We start from the raw sequence: 24,171 nt of genomic DNA, 5'->3' as shown, positions 1-24,171 counted from the left end.
GAGACCCTTGTTTTCTTTAAGTACAGCGATCTGAGACACCATAAAGTGGTATTTAGGTAGATATAATACTAATCTATAGATGTGAATCCATTTGATTATACATCTGTGAGGTTTGAGTTGATTTTGACAGCCCGGGCCAAGTCGGACCGAACACTTCTGATATAGATTTTCTTAAGAAAATACAGTAAAAATGCTTCACTTTGAGCCCTTGTTTTCTTTAAATACGATGTACCGTGACATTATAAAGTGGTATATAGGTAGATTAAATAGTAATCTATAGATGTAAACACATTTTAAGATAGATTTGTGTGTTTATAGAAGACTTTGACAGCCCGGGCCAAGTCGGACCCAACACAAGCCAAACACTTCTGATAGAGACTATGTTGAGAATGTAGAGGGAAAAGGGCTTCACTTTGAGCACCTTGTTTTCTTTAAAGACGATGTACTGAGACATTATAAAGTTGTATATAGGCAGATATAACACTGATCTATAGATGTAAACACATTTGATGATACTTCTATGTGTTTAAAGTTGATTTTGACAGCCCGGGCCAAGTCGGATCCAACACAAGCCAAACACTTCTGATAGAGACTATGTTGAGAATGTAGAGGGAAAAGGGCTTCACTTTGAGACCCTTGTTTTCTTTAAGTACAGCGATTTGAGACACTATAAAGTGGTATTTAGGTAGATATAATAGTAATCTATAGATGTGAATCCATTTGATTATACATCTGTGAGGTTTAAGTTGATTTTGACAGCCCGGGCCAAGTCGGACCCAACACAAGCCAAACACTTCTGATAGAGACTACGTTGAGAATGTAGAGGGAAAAGGGCTTCACTTTGAGACCCTTGTTTTCTTTAAATACGATGTACCGTGACATTATAAAGAGGTATATAGGTAGATTTAATAGTAATCTATAGATGTAAACACATTTGAAGATAGATTTGTGTGCTTATAGAAGACTTTGACAGCCCGGGCCAAGTCGGACCTAACACAAGCCAAACACTTCTGATAGAGACTATGTTGAGAATGTAGAGGGAAAAGGGCTTCACTTTGAGACCCTTGTTTTCTTTAAGTACAGCGATCTGAGACACCATAAAGTGGTATTTAGGTAGATATAATACTAATCTATAGATGTGAATCCATTTGATTATACATCTGTGAGGTTTGAGTTGATTTTGACAGCCCGGGCCAAGTCGGACCGAACACTTCTGATATAGATTTTCTTAAGAAAATACAGTAAAAATGCTTCACTTTGAGCCCTTGTTTTCTTTAAATACGATGTACCGTGACATTATAAAGTGGTATATAGGTAGATTAAATAGTAATCTATAGATGTAAACACATTTTAAGATAGATTTGTGTGTTTATAGAAGACTTTGACAGCCCGGGCCAAGTCGGACCCAACACAAGCCAAACACTTCTGATAGAGACTATGTTGAGAATGTAGAGGGAAAAGGGCTTCACTTTGAGCACCTTGTTTTCTTTAAAGACGATGTACTGAGACATTATAAAGTTGTATATAGGCAGATATAACACTGATCTATAGATGTAAACACATTTGATGATACTTCTATGTGTTTAAAGTTGATTTTGACAGCCCGGGCCAAGTCGGATCCAACACAAGCCAAACACTTCTGATAGAGACTATGTTGAGAATGTAGAGGGAAAAGGGCTTCACTTTGAGACCCTTGTTTTCTTTAAGTACAGCGATTTGAGACACTATAAAGTGGTATTTAGGTAGATATAATAGTAATCTATAGATGTGAATCCATTTGATTATACATCTGTGAGGTTTAAGTTGATTTTGACAGCCCGGGCCAAGTCGGACCCAACACAAGCCAAACACTTCTGATAGAGACTACGTTGAGAATGTAGAGGGAAAAGGGCTTCACTTTGAGACCCTTGTTTTCTTTAAATACGATGTACCGTGACATTATAAAGAGGTATATAGGTAGATTTAATAGTAATCTATAGATGTAAACACATTTGAAGATAGATTTGTGTGCTTATAGAAGACTTTGACAGCCCGGGCCAAGTCGGACCTAACACAAGCCAAACACTTCTGATAGAGACTATGTTGAGAATGTAGAGTGAAAAAGGCTTCACTTTGAGCTCTGTGTTTTCTTTAACTACTAAAATATAAGACATTAAAGTGGTATATAATTAGATATAATACTAGTCTTTAGATATAAAGAATGTTAGGAACTTTGGAAGTGCTTGGACAGTTATTAATACGTGTCGTGTCAGTCCTTTGATATTCGCGAATATCCACTTCCAGAAAACATCCTGTGTTGTTTAACACGAATTAGTAAAGGTTAATTAGGGATGCCCAACACGTTAATTAATTAATGAAAGAAGAGTAGTCAAAACACTGTCGTTTCCTGCTCAGGACATCACACCCCTACACGCTAAGGTCGGTGAGAAGGCATTCTAATCAAAGAATACACACAGTCAAGACACTGACTTTTCTACGAGACTCACGGTATGTAGTCATAATCATCAGTTTATTACATTGTTGAAGGTGCATTTTTATTCAAACTCAATAAAATGAGCAAAACTACACGTTTGTGGACATTTGAGATCCGCCTAGATATGCGCGTTTCGTTTTATTATTCTGCAATCCATTTTTAGTACTACCCGCCCTCCAAAACAAAAATACCAAAAACCGACCTAAATTAATAAATCAAATACGGTGTCAGTGTGTAAGGAGTTTGAATTACGTCCGCCACTGGCCACAGAGGTAATCCTCAAAGTATAGTAACAATCAACAAGGTCAATGCCGTACTAACTACCTAGTGACGCACGTAACAACGACTGTCAATCTGTCTGCTACAGCTACCATACCATCATCCCTGTCACAACTGGCATATCACTGCTTATTCAAAATATTAATTGTAGAAACGTCGTTGAGAGACTAACGTATGTCGTATACAGTCCTCATATTTGATATAAAAAATAGTAAATACGTCAAACAATCAAATATCTTCACCCCTAAACTCAAAATACCCAAAATAGACACAACACTAGCTAGCCAAATAAATAAACAAACCACCACACTAGCATACATACACGAAAATTGGCCAAATTGGTGTCTCATTTACACGGACGGATCTTCAGATCCGACCTCCAAACACACAGGTTTCGGAGCCCATACCACACAACCAACTAAAACCACACAATCCTTCCGACTCCCAAACAACCAATCAATATTCAAGGCAGAACTAATGGGCATGGCCTCAGCCTTCCATAATCAAGAATCCAAAAACCACAAAAAATCCTAATATTTACCGACTTCTTAAGTGGACTGCAAGCCCTCCAAAATAAAAATACCAAAAACCGACCTAAATTAATAAATCAAATACTTAAAAGCTCCAACGACCTAACTAAGGCAGGCAAACAAATAACCTTCTTGTGGATACCCGCCCACGTAGGAATATACGGTAATGAAAACGCCGATAAGGCAGCCAAACTATCCCTCAAAATTCCAGAAATAAGCTTAAACTTACCCATCTCAAAATCAGAAATTAAAAGCCTATACAAGCAAAAAATCACCAAAAAATTGCATAACCTATATCTAAACTCAAAAAGCCAAATCAAAAAAGTACTCAGCAAACCACTAACCACAAATTCTCCATCCATCAAAAAAAATCGACAGAGTAATCACTAAACTCCAAACAGGACACACCAACCTAAATAACCACCTAAAAAAATGAAAAAACACACTAGAGGTAACTGCCCACACTGCAAACAACCAGAAACCCCAGAACACGCACTCATCCAATGCACACACTACCTAACACATCGAACCGCATTACAAACCACCCTCAATCTAAACAAGGCTCTCACTCTAGAAGCAATACTAAACCCACAAAATAAACTAGAAAACTTCAAGGCCTTAGGCGTATTCTTAATCAAAACGAGACTAATAAAACGCATCTAAAAACACTATAATCTACCAAATCAAAATCGCATAAACAAACAAACATCCACCATACCCAGCTCCCTTAGTTCTACTCCCCAACCCCATCGGCATCTTTCCAAATCTCAAAATTCCCAAATTCTATATAAGCAACCCCTAAAGCCCCCTCTTGGGTTGCACAGACCACTTTCGCCCCTTTCGGAAACACATTAAATGGCCTGGCCGGGCCCGTGTGCGAAATACGCATCAGTCGGAAAGTGCACGTTAAATCTCCAAAGTAAGTAAGTAAGTACTACCCGCTGGCCCGGCCCGGCCCGACTTTTAGGCAATCAATCAATCAATCAATGTTTTATTCCAACAAACCACCATAGGTGGTACAGGAACAATACAAATAAAGCTATAACATAAACAATTAATTGTAGTGATCACTTGGTAAGTTGTAGATTATAGTGTTGTACTCATCTTCTGACAGCATTATTAATAATTCTTATAAAGGAGATTTCTGGAGATATTTTTCACGATTAAGCAATTATTTGAGGTAAACAAAACCTTGAGCTTTGCGAGATTCGGCCATTTACAAAGACAAATTGGAATATAATGTGACCTCATGGTATCAAAAAAGGAGCATTTAAATAAATAATGAAACTCGTCGGCTATCGCCGGTGAGCTACATAGGTTACAATTTCTATTGATTCTGGGTATATTTTTCCAGCGGCCTGTCTCTACAGGTAAATAATGATTCGATGTCCGAAATGACATAATAGGTCGAGAAAAATAATCAGGTAACAGGAGGTATTTTTCAAACGACGGTAAATCTTTGAGCAATTTATAGTAATTACCTTTTGAACTCTCTCTGTTTCCCGGACATTCAGCTGTCGGGGTTATGGGCCAGTGGGTGATTTACGGTTTGTGATTGATTGTTTCCAGATGGCTCCATCTGGGGTAGTAGACGACACACTTTCCAACTATGCTAAATATGAGTAGCCTGGTTATCCTCGAACTGGGCTGGGCTAACAGATGTCTCACCAGTCTAAGATGCACACGGGCCCGGCCAGGCCATTTAATGTGTTTCCAAGGGGGGCGAAAGTGGTGTGTGCAACCCAGGAAGAGGCTTTAGGGGTTGCTTATATAGAATTTGGGAATTTTGAGATTTGGAATAGATGCCGATGGGATTGGGGAGGTTGGGGAGGTTGATTAAAATATGTATGTATCTCTGGCTGTCTTGTCATCCCTTCATTCAGTAAAGTGGACTGTTCCAACTACCTACATTACCTACTTATAAATCTCATCCAGGCATGGCATACCCACATCACCTATTGTATTTTGGTTCCTTGTGGGGAGAAATTAGGCGATCTTGGAGGACACCGTTATTGCATCTAACCTGGCCAACTCTGCTCGTAAGTAAACAAGAACCTAATCAGTGAGGGGTCCTTTGTCATCCCTATTTGACTGCTTATAAAAATCTTATATCTCTCGTCACAGCTAGTTAATATATATTTTTGCTGCTGAATATTCGAAACAGAGTGATTGAGGAGTTCATTCTCAGGACGACGACCCCCTGTGTCGTATGAAAACAAACTGGCAAAAAGTGAGGTCGTCGTCCTGCGAATATTTTAATCCGCCAATCTAGTTAAACAATGGGTATCGAGTGTTATTTAACAACTCGAGCAAGTAAAAAAGTGGAAATGGATTTGAAACGAACGAAAGAAAGACAATAAAGGTGGAATATTGATTTATTTACAAATAATTAGAATGTATATGTACAAGAAGACGTAAAAGTCATGGGCAATTAAGACAGTTTGAGAAGATGAAACACTGAGTCAGCAAAGAAAATTACGCTGGTCTTCAGTTGATCGATTCTGCGTTGTATATATATCATAGAGCTTCTTCTTTTTTGGTGGGAGACGCTGGCCGACCTGGTACACAAAGGTATTTGCGAAACAAAAACATGAGTTTTGTGTAAAGGAAAATATTCCCGCCAAAAAGATGGTGTAAATATTGAGTTTTTGAATTATTTTTTTTTCATTTTTTCTTCCTTAGTATGTTCCCTGTATAACAAGTCCGTGGTATGTTCCCATGAAAACAGCATGCTTATTTTTGTAAATACCTTTGACCGAGACTGGGAAAAGACCGTAGAGTTTCTGGACTTTTTGGTTTCCAGAATTAAAATGGGACGTGTTAATCTTGAAAGTTGCAGCTTTTCCGCAAATCAGTATCACATGCAGTATACAGTATCAACTGCAATATACTGTATACAACATGCAGTATACAGTGTGTCGCGAGCTCCGCGCTGGGCTGGAGCACACATTTCCTACCCCTCTCCCTTCGGCAAACATCTCATGGGAGGTGTAACGAGGTCACAGGTCAGGCGTGAACTCGTCAGTTGTCTAATACGGTCAAGAGTAAGGTCTTCCGGGCGATCACTGCACTAGAGGAATGTGGATTGTTGATGAGGTACAACGTGTTTGGAACTGGGAGTTGAACACTAAGCATAGAGAAGAGCTCACCATAAAACGTTATGGACTTGCCGACGGACTTATGTTTTCAATTCAAGACGTACATGTATCAGGTTGAACTTCTACGACAGATATAACTTGGTTACCGCTTCCTAACTGTAGCATTAACTTACTTACTTACTTACTTTGGAGATTTAACGTGCGCTTTCCGACTGATGCGTATTTCGCACACGGGCCCGGCCAGGCCATTTAATGTGTTTCCGAAAGGGGCGAAAGTGGTCTGTGCAACCCAAGAGGGGGGTTTAGGGGTTGCTTATATAGAATTTGGGAATTTTGAGATTTGGAATAGATGCCGATGGGGTTGGGGAGTAGAACTAAGGGAGCTGGGTATGGTGGATGTTTGTTTGTTTATTTGATTTTGATTTGGTAGGTTATTGTGTTTTTAGATGCGTTTTATTAGTTCCGTATGGTTAAGAATACGCCTAAGGCCTTGAAGTTTTCTAGTTTATTTTGTGGGTTTAGTATTGCTTCTAGAGTGAGAGCCTTGTTTAGATTGAGGGTGGTTTGTAATGCGGTTCGATGTGTTAGGTAGTGTGTGCATTGGATGAGTGCGTGTTCTGGGGTTTCTGGTTGTTTGCAGTGTGGGCAGTTACCTGTAGTGTGTTTTTAAAAAAAAATTTAGGTGGCTATTTAGGTTAGTGTGTCCTGATTGGAGTTTAGTGGTTACTCTGTCGATTTTTTTTGACGGATGGAGAATTTTTGGTTTGGTTAGTGGTTTGCTGAGTACTTTTTTGATTTGGCTATTTCAGTTTAGATATAGGTAATGCCATTTTTTGGTGATTTTTTGCTTGTTTACACTTTTAATTTCTGATTTTGAGATGGGTAAGTTTAAGCTTATTTCTGGGATTTTGAGTTTTGCTGCTTTATCGGCGTTTTCATTACCGTATATTCCAAATCGTTAAGTGGATAGCTACAGTAAACAAATACTAAATGATGTCGGACTGTCAGAAATATTCATAAACCCATCTATTTGCTCTACTTCATGGCTGGTGTCAAAGGTCGAGTGAACTTTTAAAGACCAATTTATTCAAAAGTGGCGAGAATGTATCCTATCAAGTTCAAAAGTTTTATACTACCAACATTTAAAAGAATTACCAAAATTCGAAATATTTCTATTACTTCCCAAAACTATCTACTTGCCAATTTTACAATTTCGCACATCTAATCATCATTTGCCCATTGAAACCGGCCGATGGAGAGGGTTACTGAGAGAAGACCGTGTCTGCACACTATGCAATTCATCTGCTGTTGGAGACGAATTTCACTATCTTTTTAGGTGTGAAGCACTTCTCCAACAACGACTTATTTACATCCCATAGAATTGTTATATCTGGCCAAATATTTGTAAATTGGGTAAAACGTTATCACCTAAAAATATATCCACTTTGAAACATCTGTCCAGATTCATCGTACATTTGAACTCGTTATTGCGTTAAGGTGTCTAATTTAATTTCTTTATATTAATATATTTGCTTAATTTATATTTTTTATTTTTTTTATTTTAGGCTTGTTACCATCTTGATCTGCTATATATATGTATATGTATATGTATATATACTCTTGTACCACCTTTGGTGGTTTTTCAGAGAAATGGGGCGGTCGGGTAGCCTAGTGGTTAAAGCGTTCGCTCGTCACGCCGAAGACCCGGGTTCGATTCCCGACATGGGTACAATGTGTGAAGCCCATTTCTGGTGTCCCCCGCCGTGATATTGCTGGAATATTGCTAAAAGCGGCGTAAAACCATACTCAGTCAGTCAGTCAGTTTTCAGAGAAATAAAACTGAACTGAACTGTCAACGGACACGTCTTGCCTTAGGGAAAGCTGCTGTACTGTCCAGCTTCTTCATGTATGTCTCACCTGCGAGCCTCTTCGCCATCTGCAGTTCCGTCGATTCGCAGTTCTTTGGCCGTACTGTAAAAATCTTTATGCCGTCTTCGTCATAGTTACTTTCCTCGGAGGACATCAACTGAGCTATCTTTAATGCGTCCTCGTACCTCCGTTTCTTCTGGACGGGAAGGTCGCGATGGCGTATCCCGAGGACTCGGTTACGACTCTTCTGAAGAAAAACAACAACTTTATTTACAATTGCATTTCAAATTTATAATGCATATGCATGTATATCCATGTATATGCTCATGAGCAAAGGAGGAAAATATGTGAAAATCAAATTCAAATCTATTCCGATAACCCTGAAGTAACGTGTCAGTATTATAGCATGATTAGTGTATTAGAATAACACTATTTGTGAATGGCAGGTGCTACCGGTAGTGTTGGATATGCTTACCTTTTTGAAGATTCACTCAAACGGATTACACCACACTCAAAGTAAACAATCTCATTAGTCTAGTTAACCTGCAGTATACTGTATCACTTAGCACCGCCTTGACGAGGATTAATCCCTTGTCAGTTGTTGGTGAGTGATCAATTAATGTCTGGAGAAAGGGATTAGCCTTAGTCACAATAAATTAACATTCCACACGGCAACACAAGAGATTATCGATCATTATGCCTTTATAAGAAAGTGAGAAAGATAAAGATCGAATGATACATAACGGGTCGTGCCTGCATTATATAGCCTACAAGTATCGTCACTGTAAACTAATAGAGGATTAATTTCAATTATACAGAATATTCAACTGCTAAGTATATGATCAAGTGTTGAAGTAGCATTAGATATGTTTGAGATTACAGTTTTAAATTAACTGTATAATGTACCTTGCTGTCTTTGAGAGAGTCAGTGTCTGTAGAGCCGGCTTGGTCGAATTGGTAATCACTCCCTGGGACACAAATATTGGTTACTAGCATTGTATTGTGAGCAGCCGGAAGCGTAAATTATATGTAATATATTTCCCTATATTTTATAGTACTTGTTGTTTTAATATTGTTAACAACAGAGAGAACGAAGATTTTTTTTTTTTAAAAACACAACAGCATGCATATGTTCTAGCAAAAGGAAACTTGACAAATATTAATTTTGCTTAATTTCTACTTTGGAAAACTAAGTTGGTGCTCTGAAAGCTTGACGCTGTTTAATTTTGCACGCGCATGGTTGGGTGCAAACCAAATGTTTAATTCTCGCAAATTAACACCAGCGGCGGTATAGGAGCATATATCTAATGTCATTCAATACAGAATAATACATCAAGATGGCAGTTTCATTGTAAAGATTAAGTATTTCTAAATATATGGAATATACATCTTGATAACTGTTCTCAATCTTTTATCTTTTGGGAAAATAATAGTGGTTGAGTGACTGACGAATTGTACATAAAAAGTGACAGGAACCTTATTTACATCAGTAAAATATAAAATAATCTACACAGTGATACAATTATAAGTGAGGGTTGTGATTCATTTAGGAACGAAGTCAGTATTTGGGGATTTAACTTGCGCTTTCCGACATTATGCGTATTTCGCATTTATTTATTTATACGAAGTACGAGTGTATCAATCCTACATCTCAGGACTAAGATTCATTACGGACGCTGAAATAATGCCGCCGAGACATTAAATTTTAACTCACTCACTCAGTACGGACTATTTGTGGGGCGATAAGGGGTACAGGCCACGGGAAAATTTATAGAGAAACTAACATAGCCATTACACCTTTTTACAAGATGGAAAACATCTTTGCTGTTAGTGATTACATTTAAAGAAATCGGGTTTCTGGTAATTACTCCATGAGCATTGGTGCTTGGGGATATTAAATGTAACAGTTTGTTAGGATTGATGCACTCGTACTTCGTATAAATAAATAAATGAATAACATTTTTTTCTTAACTTTGTGCGAAATACGCATAATGTCGGAAAGCGCAAGTTAAATCCCCAAATACTGACTTCGTTCCTAAATGAATCACAACCCTCACTTATAATTGTATCACCAGAGCACCAACTTAGTTTTCCAAAGTAGAAATTAAGCAAAATTAATATTTGTCAAGTTTCCTTTTGCTAGAACATATGCATGCTGTTGTGTGTTTTTTTTTAAAAAATATCTTCGTTCTCTCTGTTGTTAACAATATTAAAACAACAAGTACTATAAAATATAGGGAAATATATTACATATAATTTACGCTTCCGGCTGCTCACAATACAATGCTAGTAACCAATATTTGTGTCCCAGGGAGTGATTACCAATTCGACCAAGCCAGTTCTACAGACACTGACTCTCTCAAAGACAGCAAGGTACATTATACATGTACAGTTAATTTAAAACTGTAATCTCAAACATATCTAATGCTACTTCAACACTTGATCATATACTTAGCAGTTGAATATTCTGTATAATTGAAATTAATCCTCTATTAGTTTACAGTGACGATACTTGTAGGCTGTATAATGCAGGCACGGCCCGTTATGTATCATTCAATCTTTATCTTTCTCACTTTCTTATAAAGGCATAATGATCGATAATCTCTTGTGTTGCCGTGTGGAATGTTAATTTATTGTGACTAAGGCTAATCCCTTTCTCCAGACATTAATTGATCACTCACCAACAACTGACAAGGGATTAATCCTCGTCAAGGCGGTGCTAAGTGATACAGTATACTGCAGGTTAACTAGACTAATGAGATTGTTTACTTTGAGTGTGGTGTAATCCGTTTGAGTGAATCTTCAAAAAGGGTAAGCATACCCAACACTACCGGTAGCACCTGCCATTCACAAATAGTGTTATTCTAATACACTAATCATGCTATAATACTGACACGTTACTTCAGGGTTATCGGAATAAATTAGAATTTGATTTTCCAATATTTTCCTCCTTTGCTCATGAGCATATACATGGATATACATGCATATGCATTATAAATTTGAAATGCAATTGTAAATAATGTTGTTGTTTTTCTTCAGAAGAGTCGTAACCGAGTCCTCGGGATACGCCATCGCGACCTTCCCGTCCAGAAGAAACGGAGGTACGAGGACGCATTAAAGATAGCTCAGTTGATGTCCTCCGAGGAAAGTAACTATGACGAAGACGGCATAAAGATTTTTACAGTACGGCCAAAGAACTGCGAGTCGACGGAACTGCAGATGGCGAAGAGGCTCACAGATGAGACATACATGAAGAAGCTGGACAGTACAGCAGCTTTCCCTAAGGCAAGACGTGTCCGTTGACAGTTCAGTTCAGTTTTATTTCTCTGAAAAACCACCAACGGTGGTACAAGAGTATATATACATATACATATACATATATATAGCAGATCAAGATGGTAACAAGCCTAAAATAAAAAAAATAAAAAATATAAATTAAGCAAATATATTAATATAAAGAAATTAAATTAGACACCTTAACGCAATAACGAGTTCAAATGTACGATGAATCTGGACAGATGTTTCAAAGTGGATATATTTTTAGGTGATAACGTTTTACCCAATTTACAAATATTTGGCCAGATATAACAATTCTATGGGATGTTAAGAAGTCGTTGTTGGAGAAGTGCTTCACACCTAAAAAGATAGTGAAATTCGTCTCCAACAGCAGATGAATTGCATAGTGTGCAGACACGGTCTTCTCTCAGTAACCCTCTCCATCGGCCGGTTTCAATGGGCAAATGATGATTAGATGTGCGAAATTGTAAAATTGGCAAGTAGATAGTTTTGGGAAGTAATAGAAATATTTCGAATTTTGGTAATTCTTTTAAATGTTGGTAGTATAAAACTTTTGAACTTGATAGGATAGGATACATTCTCGCCACTTTTGAATAAATTGGTCTTTAAAAGTTCACTCGACCTTTGACACCAGCCATGAAGTAGAGCAAATAGATGGGTTTATGAATATTACTGACAGTCCGACATCATTTAGTATTTTTTTACTGTAGCTATCCACTTAAACGATTTTGCGTTTGCATCATAGTCTTTTATCAAATAGTTATATAAAATGTTAGATAACTTTGTGGGTCCGTTATAATTCGTTAGTTTTTGCCAGAAGGAAATCATCCGTTTAAATACTTTAATTTTGAGGGGTTCCCTGCCAAGTTCCCCATGAACCATAAAATTGGGTGTTGAATTCCTCAGACCAGTTACTATTTTTAAAAATTTCAATTGCATTTTCTCTATCATTTCTAAATTTACAAAACCCCATATTTCGGGGCAGTACAGAAGGATTGGCACTACCATCACGTCAAACGCCACCATCCAAAAACCCATCCCTGACACGAAGAAGGATCTGTCATGGGTCAATACCGAGTATGGAATGCCGTAGTGGTGTGGTGTGGTGTGGAACGTAATATATGTGGGTGGGTTAGTGGAAGTGTGTGTTCATGGTACTTCTATAGGGGTGTGAATGTGTATTTTGTCTCGTAAGCCCAAATGGTTGGTTGTTTAAATAGTGACACTTCAATAAACTATTCTTCTTCTTCTTCTTGTTCATTGTCAAAATGCCGTGTATAACTTCCTAGACTGCTGACATGTGTAATTTTTTTAATTCTTGTGGGACGATAAATTAATATCTAATTGAGTAAACATTAAATAAATGTACCACACGCAGAAAAAACAAGCATGGAATTCTCTGCGATAATTGGGTTTGCATTAAAGAGGCGAGTAATAAAATACGAAACGAACCTCCGTGTAATACAATGTTTTATTAAACCCGCGAAACCCAACAGTTGTTACCAAACTGTTCACTCGTTTCCTAGAAATGGTACGACACGGGGGATCATTTAGTGTTCTATATACGAAATGAGAGATACTGTTGTTCTCTCATCGATATTAATCATAGACAATATATCTCATTCAATATCTTGAAGCTGCCAAAGAAAGCATCAACTCAATTACTGTGCAAATATAAGAGTTCATTTTTATATTTTTTTATCTTCAAATACCACGATGTACCCACTGATAGCGTCATTATGTTGATGGCCTGACTATCAGTTGCGATATATTATATGATTGCTTTGTATAACATCGGCATGCTGTTCACTTTCATTGGGGCTGGATTCTTTGCGCATGCGCAATAGCCAGAGTATCTCACAGTTGAATATTTTTAATATCATTTGCATTTACATAAGTAAAGAAAATATCAATTTAATCTGAATACGTCAATGTTTCAATTTCTTGTTCTAAAATGTACAGGTATAAGTATTCATATTCGACTTCTTATCATTTGTATTTGTAATAGTTTAATTTCCTTGCGTCTGTTTTACATTACATTTACGGTCGTAGTTTGTTGACTTTGCAAACGATATCAGGCTGAGCCCCCAGAAATGTTTGATTGCATTTTTAAGCAACTTCGCGCCGTTTGGACAATATTCATACCAACCAATGGAACAGTGGCAAAAGACAAATAAACAAAGATGGCGGATGCAGTCAATTTTCGGAGTTAAATCAGTACTTTTAAAAAATCAGGAATAGCTTCCGCGCACCCGGCCACCCGGTCTGGGAGCAATACTGCCCTTTTCCCATGTTGAAACGTATTGAGAAAAGCTTACCTTTGTACTTACTTACCTTTCCTAAAACATAAGACATTAATACAAAAAATCCGCGTGTTATGGGTTTTCGGACGCTGAATAAACATTCATAGTTTTTTCACATGAACAACTGTAAAACATCTCATTCACTTATGAAAGACAACTTTATCATAAAAAAGTCATCATTGGAGTATTAATTTCTGTGTGACGCCACACACCCCGTTATAGTGCAGGTATTCATGATAGAAAACGTATGATGTCCGGAAAGCTCTGATCGAAAACAGGACAATTCGCCACGGTTGTCCGACCACATGATATTTTTGGAGTATTTTATTTAACAAAATCTTTGATTATATTTTGAAGAGTTTTTTTCCAAGGACTGCCGTTTTAAAAAAAGCGAGTTTCCACGTTCCGCCGAGACTTGACATTATAACAATGTGTACCCTACAATTAAACCGACAGCTCAGAACAAACCAAATTCAACACTAGTTTTCATCCTCTTTGCAATCCACTCTGTTGGCTAATCAGCTATGTGCACGGGAGCATGTTACAAATCACATCGCGGCCTCCTCGTACAAACGAATCCAAGCTCAGCACAATTCGATTTCAACACTTTCAATACAGAAGTCACCGCCAATCACCCCCGACAGCTAATCTTCTCTTTGCATTTGACCATAAAATCTACTCACATACCAGGCACCGTGCCAGGAAAGGTGTCCTCCCATTAGTTAGACGTCCCAATAGTTAGACAGCTTATAACAACACTTTAAACGGTTGAGTGCATCCTTATGCTTGTTACCTCAGACTTTAAAACGGAATAGTCCAGATAAGATCTGACAGCTTTAAATAGATACTTTAATATTATACTTTAAATTTAATGACACTTTACATTTGATAAATTTTATACAGTTTGTAACAACACTTTGTGGCAGCTTTTGTTAATGTACACTTTACATGTAATAACGTTTACAGTTTATTACAGTGACTTGCACCTCGTACAATGCCTGCATCTATGTGGTTTCTTCTCGCGCTCTTTTACGAAGATTGCTGACAAAGTTCACTCTGGTTTTATCTTCAGGCGGATGGTTATGTTCCGACTGATTGCAAAGAAAGTCACTCACCGACAGTCGTACATTTCCCATTGCACGTCTTGATCTCCGATGTGTGCAGGTTTGCCTCTCGCGGTTTCTGTTGTAAATAAATCCATCTGATATCAACTGCTTACTTTCACGCCGAGAGGTGATGTACTCTACTTTCCTTAAACCAGCGATATCGATACTGATAAAATATACATGATACGTACCCCAAGATCCTTTTTATTTGTTGGATGAGTAGATAATGTAAACTCGACTCCTTCAACTGATCGTACAGTAAGACAATTAAGCTACTCCATAGTTTACATAGTTAATCTCATGCTTATTGAACCTGTGCTGGGAGTAAGGTAATTTAGGTTAATTAAACGAAATTGTAACATATATACCCCCTAAAATGTGAGTCCCCTATCCCTACTCAGTACTTTAATCTAATTAGGACTGATCCATTATACCTGTAGGTATATTCGATCTTTGCCTAAATAAAAATGTCTAACAATTGGGACGTCTAACTAATGGGATATAACCCCAGGAAAAGTACCAGACGCATCAAGATATTGCCAAAGAGCTGAAGCACAAAAATATTATTCGAATAAATAAGTGTGGAAGAGGGTATGTTGTTGTCGGGGACAACCTAACAGAGTCAATTGATATGCCCAAAAGCATAAACGGGATCAAACTAAAATGGGATACCCCAAAGTGGCTTAGCAATGTCGGATGTGCGGTACATCTAGATAAAATAATTAATGACGACGAGCTTTATCAAATTGTCTGTCAAGCCCAAAAGAAAGTCACTCAACCTACAATCCTGTCGGCATTCAGGATCAAATCAATGGGCACAAACAACACACGGGTAGTAATACTCACATTACTTGGTCAGTCAGTCCCCAGCCACCTTAATCTAGGTGGTAAGGACATAGAAACCATGCCATACAGGAAAAGGCCAACCCAATGCACAAACTGTATGCTCTATGGACATACAAAAACATCATGTAACCAGCCACCTAAGTGCAAAAACTGCTCCCGAGTTTCTTGCAAAGAAAACTGCAACACATGGTATACAAACTGCAGGAAAGAGGGTAATTCATCCTTGGCGCCAAAATGTCCAAAACGCTTGCTCATCAGCAAACGTATAAATAAAATACCTACTCAGCAATCTGAATCCAAATCTATTCAACCCACTGAGGTCGAAAAAACCCAAGCGACTACTGATCACTCTACTGAGCAAACAATGGAATCTGTGAGCACTGAGCAAACAATCAAATCAGTGAGCACTGATCCGCCTGGTCTCAGGCACAAAGCCACTGCAAAACGCAAGGGGAAAAAGACCCAAGCTCCCCAATCAAACCCCATGCCTTCTAATCCTCAAACTGAGGAACACAGCAAACGAATCAGTCAGGCAAAGAAAACACCAGCTCATGGTAAACAAAAGGCTCAGAACACGAACAAAGTTGTAGAGTTCATTGCCACGGCATTGATCCAAATTACAAGCAGAAAAAGGAGTGTCAAAGCCAAAGCCACCTGCATCCTCAAACTGGCTTCCAAAATAATGAAATACAAAGGAACAAAGAAACAGTTCCTAAATAGGGTATGCCCTAAAACTCAATAAGCGCTGATCTATAAACAATCATGGACTTGCTTTTACTACAGTGGAACGCAAATGGCCTCAAGAGCCACGGCAATGAACTGACTGCACTCGTCAAAAAACAGGTGATGAAGCCTCATGTCATTCTAATACAGGAGACTAAACTCAGTGAAAAAGCCAAATTCACACTACCTGGGTACACCCAATATAGAAAAGACAGAAAAAGACTTATGCCTGGCAACAAGGGAGGAGGACTAATTACCCTTGTCCACGACAGCTGTACCTCCAAAAATATTGAAGCAAACGTAGGAAACCTTGAAACCCATGTAATCTCCCTAAAACTGGCAAATGGCAACGAATTACGCATAGCTAACATATATCACAGGGTTACCCATGAACATGGAAGAGCTAACAAGACTAGCTCAAATAGTAGGAAAAAATGGGATAATCCTTGGTGACTTCAATGCCTCGTCCTCTTTGGGAAGACAGGAATAATTCATGCAAATACAGCAAAATGGTAGAGAAATGGGTTGAGGACGACAATCTCATAACCCTGAACAACGGCAGTCACACACGTTATGACCAAGTCCACAACACGTGGAGTTCAATTGATCTAACAATTGCCACCAAAAACCTCGCCTCACATTGCCAATGGCAAGTCCATGACGACACTTGGGGAAGCGATCACCTTCCTATACTCACCTACATAGGTAGCCCACCACAATTAGAGGAACAGCCCAATCCTCAGCCCACATGGGACTATGCAAAGGCTGACTGGCCTAAATTCAGGAAGGAATGTATTTCATTCAAGTCCTCAGAAATTGCCTCGGATGATCCTGATATTTTTTGCCAAAATCTCACCTCAGAAATTATTGCCGCAGCTGAAAAATCAATTAAAAAAAAAGACCACAAAACTGGCAAAACGCCGGTACCATGGTGGAACAGGGAAATAGCAAAAGCTAGGAGAGTGAGAAAGAAAGCCCTAAATAGGTCAAAAAGGGATAAATCAGCCTTCGCCCAAGTCCGAGCAGCCAGGACAAAAGTAAGACAACCCATAGACGATTCTAAAAAAGAGTCATGGCAGACCTTCTCCAAATCCCTTAATGAGAAAACAAATGCTAAAACAGTCTGGAGCAAAATACACGCAATCAGGGGTAAGCGTAAACCCACAAAAATTCCCAAGTTAGCCAACGCCCATACAGTCAAAGAAAAGGCCAACATTCTAGCTGAGCACTTCTCATCTGTCAGCAGCAACACAAATTGCAGCGAAGAATTCAAACAGGAAAAAATGCTTATGTCTAAGATCTCAAAACGGCCACAAAGCAAGCATCTGGTATACAATATACCATTCATTGTGACAGAGTTTGATGATGCAATACAACATAGAAAAGGCACAGCACCTGGTCTTGACACAACCAGCTACGAGATATTGAAAAACCTACCTGATCAAACCAAAGGCTTACTCACTGAGTTGTATAACACGATATGGTCCAAAGGAGAAGTCCCAAAAGCATGGAAACATGCTGCGGTTATTCCGCTGCTAAAGCAAGGGAAAGACGAAGCCCTACCAAACTCTTATCGACCGATCTCACTCACCTCAAACATGTGCGAAGCCATGGTTACAAAAAGGCTCATGCATCACCTTGAAACTGGCAACCACATAAAACCTGACCAAAGTGGCTTCAGGAAGGGACATTCGTGTCTAGATCATATTCTAAGACTGGAAAATGAAATAAAAAAAGCTCAATTAAACAGACAATACCAAGCCGCAGTTTTTCTGGACTTCAGCAAAGCCTTCGACATGGTATGGCATGACGGACTCCTCTCAAAACTAGCACAAAATGGAGTAGAAGGGAACATGGCAAACTTCATAGACAGCTTCCTGCAAGAGAGGTCGCTATCAGTTAAAATAGGGAACAATCGATCGGATCCTATGGCACTGGACAATGGCACGCCACAAGGCAGCATTATAAGCCCAACCCTGTTTAATATCATGATCAATGATCTTTTTGACCATGTCAACTCTCCTACCCAAACTTCTAAGTTCGCTGATGACGGAGCAATATGGGTAAAGCACAGAGATATTTCACAAATCAGAAAAAACTCCAGTCAGCCCTGGACGGAGTAGATCAATGGTGCAATAAATGGGGATTCACCCTTTCAAGTGAAAAAACTGTTGGAATTCTATTCAAACGCCGGGGGAAAGATGCTATGATACCCCATGTCTCCATAAAAGGTAAACCTATCAAATTCGAAAAATCTGCAATATTTCTTGGGGTGATCCTTGATCAACACCTCACTTGGCGCAAGCATATAGAATATGTCGAAAACAGATGTCAAAAAGACCTGAACGTATTACGGGCAATTTCAGGCACATCTTGGGGCACATCGAGGGACACTCAGCTGGACCTCTACAAAGCTCTTATCAGATCAAAAATTGACTAAGGTTGTGAGGCTTTTCATTCAGCATCAAATACTGTCTTGAGGCACCTAGACAGAATACAATACAAAGCCCTAATGCTAGCCACAGGCGCAGCGACAGGCACCTCACTAGAAGCACTACAAGTAGAAACGGGAGAACTCCCATTGAAACTAAGAAGAGAGCAGGCAATATTATCGTTCTGGGGACGAACATCAAACCCTTTGGTTAAAAAGATATGGCAAGACAAAAACACTCGAGATGAAGCCCTAGCTCGAAGAAATCCCTCACTAAAGCCATCTGGGATATTAGTACGTGAACTCATTCGAAGTCACAATTGCGATGACATTCAGCCTCCAGAAAGTCACTACAAAGGGTTACACCCTCCCTGGACTTTAAAAACTCCCAAAGTTGACACTGCTTTAACATCAGAAGTCACTAAAAGAGAAAACCCAACCCTACTACGATCAGCAGCTATCACTAAAATTCAAACTACCTGGGACAGCTGGGCCCATATATACACTGATGGATCCAAGAATCCTATCAACAACAGTGTTGGTTACGGGATCCATATCCACAGCTCCAAACCCCAAGCACATTCAGTTCGCTTGCCTGATGGCCAGTCAGTATTCACGGCTGAATTGGAGGCAATTCATCATGCACACAAACTCATACCGGCAGTCGTCCTATCAGACTCGCTAAGTGCACTTCAGGCCATCAGTGGCAGAAACTCAAACTCCAGGCCAAACACAGTCAACAATATTCTATATGAATATACAAAACTATCTGACCAAGGGCAACAGGTGGAGCTGTGTTTGATCCCCTCTCACATAGATATTCATGGAAATGAAAAAGCAGACTCACTGGCGAAGCTAGCTCTAGACAAAGCGGATATACAGCCTATACCCTTTAGTAAACTAGAGATAAAAAGCAAAATCAAAGCCTCCATAGCAGAAAGATGGTAAGCCGAATGGGACGCAAGTAAGATCGGCAGATGGCTATACAATATTCAACCCAAGGTCCAACAAAAGCCAAACTCATACTCAAATGAAAGAAAAAATTGAAATTGCTATCTCACGCCTCAGACTTGGTCACAGAAAGCACTATGACAAGGTTTGTTCATCTTGCAATCAGGCTGAAACCATTGACCACGTGTTACTAGAATGTCAAGACCATGCCCCAGCCCGGGCTAGGTTAAAACAAGAATTGCAGTTAGATCCGCTATCTGTCATAGATCTCTTAAAGCCAAGAGATGCAATAGCGAAGGCCAAACTAACTCTATTTCTGAGAGATGGACAGCTGCTCGAACGTATATAAACAGAGCAGCCAAGGATAAAAATGAAATCATATCAATATAAGAAAATAGAAATTATATCAATGCAAAAACAGAAATTATGTGAACACCGATCTCACAATAGATATGTGAACCCTTCTCACACACAGGAGTCCCAAAGAGGGACAGGTCAGCCGAAATTGCCTAGGCAGAAGGCGACCTCTTAAACACCTAATGCAACAACAACAACAGACGCATCAATCGCTTACCCGTCAATATCTTTGCAAGGAGAGTATGTACTCCCGCCAACTGTGTGAAGTACTAATTAAACATTCCAGTAATGTTACACGCCAGCTTATACTATTTTGCACATACAAAACAATTATGGAACAATACATAGCAATTACCCCCCCCCCCCCCCCCCCCCCCCCGTTACCAACATATACAAAGAAACACAACACAGTGCTCAACTTAAAACAATTCAAAAGCACATATATAATAATTATACACGAATACATAACAATTATCTCCCTTTACCAGTATATACAAAGAAAACAAACTTGGATACATAATATATACAAAATTGTATATTTTTGAATATGTCATATATACAAACTTGTATATTTTTGTATATCTCATCATTCCAAACTTGTATATGCTTTGGATATATCATCATTCCAAAGCATATACAAGCTTGTATAGATGGATTTTTTTTGCAGTGCACCTTTTCGGAAATGCCCTTTTCGACCAAACACTAAATGGCCCGGCGGGCCCGTGCGCGAAATACGCATATGTCGGAAAGCGCACGTTAACATACCAATTTAGGTAAGTAAGCAGTCCACTGCACGGTTCGTCGTCGTTATTCGTTCGTTCGGTTTTCGTGGTCGTCTCGTGTTCACACATACATGTCATCGTCAAACCAGAAACATCAACAACCCCCTACCCAGGGATCTAGTAGGAGTACTCCTTCCACTACTGGCGTTCCGAGGTTTCCAACTACACCCTAAATGCGGACCTATAGGCAGGCACAAAGGCCATCACGATCTTCTTTGATACTAACCAGCCTAAAACATCAAGGACCCGGAAAAATCAACCCCAACACCAAAGGCAAGCCACCGACCACCTCTCTACCGACCACCTCTCTACCGACCATCAAAATACCCAATCCATTGACAGCCAAGCCATGGACACGGTCACGATAACATACTTTGCTACCCCCCTCTGGACACAAACCACAAAAGCCCGGCTTACTCGCCTCCATCTGTTTTTACTCCAACCTCTCCTATTATTACTCAGGGTCAAAAAAGAGGAAGAATGAGTGAGTGAGTGAGTTAAAATTTAACGTCACATCGGCAATATTTCAGCCATATCGTGACGAGAACAATTCCAAAAGTAAATTTACAGAATTTAATCTGATATTTTTCAATTGCTGCAATTTTTGAATAGCCCCATATTTCTGAAGTTTTAATAATACAGGCTTAATTTGACTGTCAAATATTTTAAAAAGTATATGTACGGGTTTGTTCTTCAAACAATGCTCTAATTTCTTAACAACGAACAGAGCCTTATTTGCCTTCTGAACAAGAGAGTTGATACCAGTCGTCCAACACAGCCGATTTGAAAATCACAAACCAAGATAATTATAATAGGTAGATACATTAACATTAACATCACCAAACCTCCATTTTTCAGTACGCCTAAGTTTTCCACCATTTCTGAAACGTCTGTAGTCACGCGTGGCACCACGTTTTGCATGAAGACACGAGTGCCAACACGTTTGTATGGAGACACGAATGGTAGCACGCATGTAGACATACACGAGTGCCAACACCTCGGCGTGGATGAGCGAGTGACCACGTCATATTCATATTTATAAATGTATGTTTGTAGTCACGCGTGGCACCACGTTTGCATGGAGACACGAAATACATCACGTAGGCATACCTACATCACGTTCATGTCTGTGCATGTCGATTCACCTTTAGAATTCAGGCTCCCGTTCCACAACATGATCGTAACGCTAAGGGGATCGCCACTCACCTACTTTAACTTAGACGAACGACTGTCATTGCGCTACAATACGATCGCCTTGTGGGACGAGACCCTGCACCTCAAAGTTTACAATCACATCATAATACCCGATGATGTCATTTGTGGAATTTTGTTGCAAGATCCTTCGCCAATGTGACATCAACCTAGCAACAAAGTTGCTGGGTCATCGACTGTGTATAAGCTCGTCTCAGTGATCTATCATCTCCACACGCAATCGCCACACCAGTAAGTGTCCTGTCAGGAAACAGGTGGCAGGCCATCCGTGCCTTTGCACCACGGCCTTTTCAGGGCCACCCATCTCTCCCGAAAGAACGCTTTCATCCATTGCTTTGAGTACCCTCTTCACCATCACCACCCAACCACCCACCAAACCAAAAACAAAGAACACCAAAGAAACCGACTCCCTTCCCTCCTCCTCCGCCGCCGCCTCCCTCCCTCCCTCCCTCCCCTCCTCCGCCATCTTGGATAGGGAGATGGCCCCTCGGAAACGAACGTGCCGCCATCTTGGACGCGCGCGCCACCGGAACCAGAAGTTACGCCATCTTGGATGCGCATGCACCACCGGAACCGGAAGTAACGTCATCGTGTCGTCACGCATGACCTACAATGCCATGCGCAGATCGCGTGACCTGATGACGTCATCAGAGGTCACGTGACCAAACCGACCAATTAGAAGCCAGGAGCGGTACTGTAGTGGGGCTACCAAACTACTCATGTGGTATGAGACGGCTCGGCGCCTTCGACGTCAACCACGTGTTCCACAGACATTCCCGGAACTTCGAAACATATTCCAGCAGATATGGACAGATATCCCCCATTACTTTGTGCGACGCCTGGTCAATTCCTTGTGACGAAGATGTGTTGCTTGCATCGCAACCAGAGGTGGACACACACGCTATTGATTTATAACTTGACATTTTGGCATGGTTTTTTTAATGAAATCACGCATTTTCTGAAGTCAGTATGGCAAATCAAACCATTTGAACACTTACAGGAGTCTTTTATCTGTTGCAAACCGAAATTATTTCAGATTTGGTAAAAAACATAACTTTGCATTAAATCTTATTCAATGTCACAGGAACTTTTGTTGTTCAGTATATATCACTTTTTACCTTCCAACATGTCTAACAATACAACATACTAGCTATAATTTGCGTCATAAACCACATAGGTATACCTTTTGCATGCACAGCAACTTTTCACAACTCTACTTTTTTTCAAGTGCTTTATGTTCATTCCATTCCATTCCATTGCATTGGTTATGAAATTAACGAAATAGTAACCAACGTGCCCACTTCGACTGTGATGAAAGAGCGGCTAACACACTGCATACATGGTTCAGACGTAACTGTATAATCCTCAATACTGATTTATACTGAGTAAACTCATCTCTTCAAATTTCATGCAACCTTTCTGTCACCTTTTGACGTCATAGAGGAAAATCAGTTTTCGTCATTTACGGCAGGCTATTTTTTCCATTGAATGTGTGTAGTTATACATACGCATATAACTCCATTTGATATATATATATTTATGTCGTTCAGATATAAAGCAGTAATTTGTTCGCTCACAGTTTCCGTAAAGCTGCTAAATAAAAAGAATCGTTGCACAGTACTTTTAGCTGTGTACGAAAAAAGCGGAGCAATTTGCTGTTTTTCAAGGCAGAATAAATTCTCAGACAACACTTAGCAGTCTTTTTGCAACCGGTTAATATTTGCAGTTAAATTTACACCAGCAGATAGGAAAATTAATTTTCTTCATCTCTGCGTAATTTAATAGCCGGAGGTAGATCCAATGCCGCGTGAGCGCAATTCTCGCACAAGGTTTACTTTTCCGATCTCAGGAAAATGTGCGTCAGAAAAAAACATCGGCATCCAGCGGGTTAGTGTGAGCCAGACTCCTGAAACA

The 24,171-nt window shown here is 39.5% G+C and overlaps 1 protein-coding gene across 1 annotated transcript in view; it reads left to right on the top strand.

Moving 5' to 3' along the window:
* Positions 1–5,229: 5,229 nt before the first annotated feature.
* The window catches only part of LOC124136629 (fibropellin-3-like), a 45,453-nt gene continuing 26,511 nt past the window's right edge, over positions 5,230–24,171 (top strand). The window contains exon 1 of the mRNA XM_046502611.2: positions 5,230–5,321. The gene's annotated coding sequence lies outside the window, so the exon portion shown is untranslated. The remainder of the gene's footprint in view (positions 5,322–24,171) is intronic.

This window comes from Haliotis rufescens, unplaced genomic scaffold (genome assembly GCF_023055435.1).
Source record: "Haliotis rufescens isolate VD_foot unplaced genomic scaffold, xgHalRufe1.0.p SCAF_12, whole genome shotgun sequence".
Lineage (NCBI taxonomy): Eukaryota > Metazoa > Mollusca > Gastropoda > Lepetellida > Haliotidae > Haliotis > Haliotis rufescens.
This window is presented reverse-complemented; position numbering and strand designations above follow the sequence as displayed.